The sequence below is a fragment of the Henckelia pumila genome, chromosome 1 (assembly GCF_033568475.1).
Source record: "Henckelia pumila isolate YLH828 chromosome 1, ASM3356847v2, whole genome shotgun sequence".
Taxonomy (NCBI): domain Eukaryota; kingdom Viridiplantae; phylum Streptophyta; class Magnoliopsida; order Lamiales; family Gesneriaceae; genus Henckelia; species Henckelia pumila.
In genome coordinates, this window is record NC_133120.1 from 23,234,200 (window position 1) to 23,242,228 (window position 8,029).

Consider the following 8,029-nt stretch of genomic DNA (forward strand, 5'->3'; position numbering starts at 1 on the left):
TGATCTTGTTGTCTCGGGGGTTGACCACCTGCCTGACTCCCTCCTGGCCTTGGCTGTTGCTGTGGATGGGATGGTTGAAAGGAATGGACAGAAGAGGCTTGCCTCGCAGGTTGAGCCACTGATCGGGATGACTCTGCACCTCGTGATTGTCCAAAACCTCTCTGAGGACACACCCTCGCAAAATGGCCAGGCTGATGGCATATATGGCAACTCCCAAATACACCTCGGCACTGATCCGTCGTATGACTTCCACCACAACTGTTACAAACCACTCCAGACTTCGGTTTCGAACCACTTGAACTCAATGAACTGCTCCCTGATCTTTTAAACTGTTTTCCTCGAGCTTGCCAAAACTTCTTTTTACCACTACTGCTACCACTGCTTTCAAATCGAGAAGATTGTTGTGGAGTCTGAACCGGAGGTTGTGGCTAATCGTAAATAAATAATCGAAGTACTCATACAAGACATGCTTCCAATCAATTCAGATAATCAGGTAGCATGACATTAATAACAGAACACATGCTCTAATCGCTTCAGATAATCCAAGAAGCATGTGTCTTAACCAATCGTAACAACATACTTTCAAATAAAATTAAAAAAATCAAATAATTAAGTACTTGAAAGTAAAGCATGCTAGCACTTAGAACATGTAACTCAATCATGTAAATTACTCAAATAAATAAATTATATCATGCTAACATACACAAGCAAGGAAGATGACTCGATCTACCCCACTCGCTATCTAACTCAGTCCAGAATTTTCTCGCTCTGATACCACCTGTTGTGACGACCCGGTTCTTAATCTCTCAAATCAAATAATAATCTAAGGTTCATAAATTAAAGCCAAGCATCAAAGCCAAAACCAAAAGAATTTTTTTTTTTTTTTATCATTGTGGCTCGCTCGAGCGAGCCTCGGGCTACGCTCGAGCGAGCTAAGTTCTGTCATCTGCTCGAAAATTTTGATTTTCTGCTGTACAATGAAGATTTATACTATATAACCTCTTCCAACCAAACCATATGAACAAGAAAAGGTGATAACATCAAAAACTCAAACCCAACAAGATCATGTGTTATACATCTCCAAGTAGTAAAATCTCTAGACTAAAAGTTCAAGTCTAACAACTACAAGATCAATGTTCTTGTACCAACAAAGTTTGATAGCAACTAACAACTACACCGGATCATCACTTTAAACTCTCACGTCTCGATTCTTTAAGCCCGTCTTTGCCCTGTTCCTGAACCACCTATTGCCATGCACACATACAAACACGACAACAGCCGGATAACTTCGGTAAGAAACATATTTCCCAGTAAAAGCAACTAACATGCATGTCAAATTATATCAATCAAGCTCAAGATATAAAATAGAAGACAATGCATGCTTTAAAACAGGCTTTTCTCAAGAACTCTCTTATTTCATCGGTTGGGATCCCGAGAAGAAGATATTGTAACTAAACCACCGACACTCCCGATCCAGGTGAGGCTACTTATCTTGCTTCCCTAGACTTTGAAGCCACTATATATGCAAATCAGACGCTAGGCTAAGTCAACCACCCAGGCCATACATATATAATCCCTCAAATCATCTAATCGAACCCTTCCGTTCATTTCAAAATCAAGGAATCAGTTTCAAGATGAATGCAACATATAAAATCAATATAGCATTCATTCACATCATAGCCTCATTCAAGAATTCATATAAGAGCAAGTAATCAAATAAGTATGTGATTTAGGGAACTCGATACAAATCATCTCGAGTTTTAATCCCATTCAAGTAGTAGTCCACTTTTACCTTTCGATTGTGATGTTTAAGGTGATTTAAAGCTATCCAATCTGTACAATAAAAAACCATAAGCTTTGTCCCACAATCTGCATTTCAAACCAAACAAACTCTATTGGAGACTAACTTCAAACCTTGTTCTTCTTCTACCAGTGTCGAAGTCGGGATTCTAGAGTTGACGTCTCTTGTTTGTAAACTGAAATCACAGCATTTTACCAAGGAACATCAGCTTTAACTTATAGCAATAGCATCTCAAGCATAAGATAGTAAAACAGTCTTAATTACTAAGTTCGGCGGCGTAACGGCGTCGATTCGGAAACCGCAATCACAAAGCTATCAAACTAACAAGCATATACATCATCTACACCTCTCATAACCAGCAACATATCATCATGATCATCATATCCTGAGCTGAAGAAATCGAATACAAGCTGGAAAATACCACACACCCAAACACTATCCAATCTTTGAATCGATTTCGATACGATATCAAGATCACTAAACCATGACTAAATTCTGAATTCTGCGTAAACATGATTTCAAAACTTGATAGAAACATCAAAATACTTACATCCTTTTGTAGCCCTCATTGCGAGGATTCCAAAACCGTGCCCGAAACTGAAATCGGATAACCGGTTCTTGAGTTATGAAGATTTGAAATTGAAAATAGACTTGAGATTATTTGTTCTTGTTCTCTCGGTTCTTCCTCTGATTTTTCTGATTGAGAATAGGAGCATACACGTTCAAACTCCTTTGCAAGACAAGTGTCCAACCAATTTCTAATATTTGCACTTTAGTCCTCCAATTATTGCTTCTTTGCAATTCGGTCCTCAACCAAACATTAAATTCAATTTCAATCCTAAATAATTTAAGAATATTAGAATTTAAATCAAAACTCAAAATATTCTCAAATTAAATATTCTTGAATCAAAATTAAATAATTTTGGGCGTTACACCCCAGACTTCAAAGCCAAAAATACATAGTGCAATACATAGTGCAAATAAAGAAAACAACTTTATTAAAGTGGAGACATAATAATACTACTTTATCAAAGTAGACATAGACATTTTTGGAATGCTTGGAGAATTTTCGTGACCACCAAAGCAAAAACTTTAACTTGTAGTGGAGTTATGACAAGGAGCTTTTGGCATCTTCTTCCTTGATTTTTACATCATATATTTGGGAAGATTTTGCTGAATGCAAATTTGTGTATTTGGATATTTCCTCATACAAAGCTGAAATTTAGCATTGTGTTGTCGGAGCAATTTTTTGGTGTCTTTAACAATCCTCTTCCTTTGTAAATATGAGTAGTTTTCTTCAAAACTTTTTTGTCACTTATTGTGACCTTCAATAACAATTTGATCAAAGTTCTTTTTCCACTGAATATGGCAGAAACATCTGGGACAAATCTTCTCATGTTGTTCTTCCATCAACCTTTTTTAATATTGTCCTTCAAATATTCTTTTAAAGTATTGAATACTTTTTCAATAGAAAATTCCGTAATATCCTCTTGAGGATCTTGAGCATCTTGCATCATTTGTTTATGAAATTTGATATCACTAGAGTCTGATGCCATTGAAGTGTCAGATTTTGAATCTGAATAAGAGAAATTTTTACATATGTCTTTCTTCATTTCTTCTATATATAACTCAATCATTTCTTTCTGAGAATATATTTCAGAATATTTTTGGGTATTGATTTTGAAAGGACTAGGAGTCTCTTTTTCTTTTCTGTCTTGCTTATAAGCTTTGATTTTGTCCTCTATAGACTTTATGGTTTCATCACCATATATTTTACCAGTTTTTGGGTCATTTCTCATCATCTTTTCCCAGAATTTTGTTAGGCTGATACGCCATAAGCAAGGAATACCTCTATTGGTATAACCAGATTGGAGTTTCCATTTCCAAATCCAAGGGATTCCAAAGTCAATAAAAAATAAACAAGTATTTTTTCCCTCTATGACATGAACGGAGGATTTTTGAACTTGAGGAGAACAATTTATCCATTCTTCCATTAGTCCTTTAAGGACATCAGGCAAAATTTTTGCAGAGGTACCAAACATCTTCCACCAATCGAAAAACCAATTAGGAATTGGATAATGAAAAGCATTTTCACAAACTTTTAAAAACCAGGAATGCTTTCTATTTTTATTTTCATAAAATAAATTTTTTTGAAAACTTTCAATATAATCCCAATAGTTATATTTGAAATTTGTTTTATGATTTGGAGAATAAAATTCTTTTTCAACTAATGGAGAAATTTCCCATTCTTCGATGGATATAATTTTTTTGATAATAAATTTAGAGAAATTATAAATCCCTTGTGTCTGGGTATTACATGAAAAATGAGTGATTTCTACAGTTTCTGTAGATAAAAGTAGATTTTCATAAAATCCTCTTGGCTTATAAGATCCAGTCACATATGATTTGTTAGATAAATACCTTTCCATAATATTTCAAGGATTTTCCATCCATTGAATATCTTTTTCTTCTATAAGAAGAATTATCTCTTGATATTCATTCTCAGTATATTGAGAATCATTCTCATCTTCTTTCATAACATTGGCATATGATGCCGAAGATTTCGGAATATTTCCTTCTTTCTCTTTTTTCTGTTTAAAAAATTCTTGAAATTCATCATATAATGGATTACTTTTATCTGGAGTATTGCTTCCAGATGAACTTGCAAGATTTTGAGCTATTAGCTTTTTATTACCATGCTGAGCAATTATCTGAGGTGATAATCCTCTTCCACCTCTTCCTCTATAAGAGGAATTAGTTCCTCTACCCTGATTACTCATATCTGCAAACATGATAAATATTCTCTAGTTAAAAAATCAGAAAGACTATTTTCTTCACCTTTTTTATATATAATTTCAAAATCAAACGGAGCTAAATGAGCTTACCATCTTGCAAACATTTGTTTAGAGACATCATGTTTAAAATCTTTCCGAAACATAAATTTAGCAGATCTACAATCAGTTTTAATTATAAATCTTTGATTATATAAATCATCTTGAAATTTTAAAACACAACGAACTATGACAAGAATTTCTTTAGCTATGGTAGCATAATTTTTCTGGGCACCATTCCATTTTTCCAAATAAAATCTAACAAGATATTCTTGTTTTGTATCCGGGTTAACCTGTTTAAGAATTCCCCCAAAACCTATATCAGAGGCATCTGTTTCAATAATTTTTTCCTATTGTGGATTAGCCAGCATAAGACAAGGAAGGTTTTTAACCTTTTCTTTAATTTTTCTAACAGCTTCAGTATGTTCTATAGTCCAAGGAGAGGGATTATTTTTGAGTCTATCATATAAAATAGCAGAATCATTAGTAATATTTTTAATATAGGAAGATATATAATTAAGGCTTCCTAAAAATCTTTGTAACTGAGTTTTATCCGTTATTTCATCAGAAAATTTAGAACCAAATTCTATACTTCTTTGTATGGGAATAATTCTACCTTTTTCTATCATATGACCAAAAATCTAATATTGGTCTGAAATAAAGACATTTTTGGTTTGGATATAACCAGACCATTTTGAATAACCACTTTTCTATATATTTCTAAATGTTTAAAATGAGATTCAATATCTTTAGAAAAGACTAGAATATCATCAATATAAACAATAATAAAATTACTAAAAGGATTAAAAATATCATTCATAATTCGTTGAAATTCTGAAGGGGCATTTTTCAGGCCAAATGACATAACTGTCCATTCGTAATGTCCTATTGGAACATTAAAAGAAGTTTTATATCTATCATATTCTTTTATTTGAATCTGCCAATATCCTGATTTTAAATCAAATTTTGAAAATATTAAAGCACTAAAAAGTCTATCTAATAAATCTTTTTTGTTAGGAATAAGATGCCTAATCCATTTCAAAACTTTATTAAGAGGTTTATAATTTATTACTAACCTGGGAACTCCTCTTTCCTTCTCTGAATGCTTATTGACATAAAAAGCAGTACAAGACCAAGGAGACTGAGAGGGAGTTATTAACTTTTTATCTAATAAAGACTTTATTTCATTTTTACATAATTCCAAATATTCAGAATTCATTTGACAAGGACGAGCTTTGGTAGGAATACTTTTTTCATCAAAATTTTTCTCATAAGGAAGAGAAACAATATGTTTCTTTCTATCCCAAAAAGCATTAGGATGATCATTAAAAATCTCTAAAGAAAATTTATTATGAACAAATTGGATTTTTTCCTGTAATTTAGAATTCTTCAATTTTTCTTCAATAGTTAAGGAATTTACTTCCTCTTTTAAAGAATATATATGAAAAATTTTTCTATCAATTTTATCCTGTAATTCATTTAACACCCTATTAATAGGTTTTGTAATAAACGGGAAAGAAATAGGTTTCCCTTTAAAGGTACCTGTAATTCCTTTGTCATCTATATGAGTTAAATGATAAATTTTATAAATAAAAGGAAGACCAAGTATAAGTTGGCTAGAAATATTTTTAGCAAGTAAAAAACTTGTAGCGATACACTTTTTGTCCTTGCAAATATAAGCTTTTGGTAATTTATAATTTATATCAAGAGGCTCTCCACCTGCATGAGATAAAGAATGAGTAGTCTTATGAAAATATTTGGTGGGAATAAGACCTTCTTGTATAACATTTAAATCCGCACCACTATCAATCATAGCAATAAAATTTTTCTTATAAGAATTATCAATTAAAAGAGTAATATTAGTATACCATTTTTGATATATAATCATACATAATACAGAAAGGTGATTATCCTCAAAGAAAGATAATTTTTTAAAATAGTCTTCTTGATCATAATAATTGTCAGTATCCTGAAAATTTCCTTGATCATAAACTTTTTATTTACCTTTCTCAATTTTATTAATTCTTTTATGAAAAACTAAATTTTCATTTTGTAAAATTTTTACCTTTTTTTTGAGATTATTAATCTCATGAATTAAATCCTGAATAGTCACAGGATTTTGATTCTCATACTTCTGCTTAAGAAGTTTTTTGACTTCTGTCATAGTATAAGTGGGATTAATAAGACTTTCTGTCTTATTATTAGCAGAGAGATTACTATCCATTTTATCAATGATACTAGAAAGTAAACTGGGATCCTTAATCATCTTAAGGAATTCTAAAATATTATTATTATCAAGAACATTTATATTAATATCCTCAAATTGAGACATAAGTTTATAAAACTCATCATTATTATCATCTTTCTTGGCGCATACTTGTCCTCGAATACAAGCATCACAATCCTCAGTATCAGAATATAAGATAATCGAATCATTCTCTAAAGCATTAATCTCCTCAGAACTATAAGATTCATATTCCAAACTATTATCAGAATCAGAAGTTTGAAAGATATTAAATAATTTTTCTTTAATATTATCATCTATGTCAAGATTTTTAATCTTCTCTTGGTCCAACACTTATAGTGTAATGGCCCTCTTTGCCACATTTATGACAAATAACTTTATATTTTTTCTTAGGATATGTCCTTTTCTGCCTACGTATCTCTTTTCTTTTTTCTTTCTTATCTTTTTGTTTTTCAGATAAGGGACGACGTTTTCTAAAATCTGTTAGATCTATTGGATCTACCTATATCAGGTACTATTTTCTTATCTTTAGGCATATCAATACCAAATTGGTCACAAAATTTACCAAGTTGTCTTTTTTCTAACAAATTTTGTCTTTTTATTTGTTTATCTAGTTTTAATTCATGGCAAAGAGCTAGGCCTTCTTGAACACAAGTGCTAATAAGCTTTCCATAAGTATAACTATCATAAGGAATCAACAAATTATCTTTTCTTAGAATTTTTCTAATTCTTTCAGCAAGTAAACCTGGAAGACCATCAATAAATTTTGCTTTTCATTGACTAGTATTATAGTCAGGTAATTCATAAATTTTAGATAGAAAAATATCTTTATACCATCTAAAATCAGTGAGAGTTTTGCAACGTAAATTACTAAGCAAAATACGAATATTCTCACTATTATCAGTAAATCTTCCTGTAAAATGCTCAATCATAGTCATAATTAAAGTATAAACTGCATGCTCAGTAGAAATATTATTCTCAATTTTAATAGTTCCTAAAATTTCATCTCTTTGAGTTTGAGATAAATAATTATCCCACCAACCTTTAAGTTGGCCAGTAAAACCTGCTGTAAGAATCTTAGCAATATTCTTGTCAGTATTACCATTATTCTTACAAACAGTACTATACATCAGCATACTATGAACAATATTA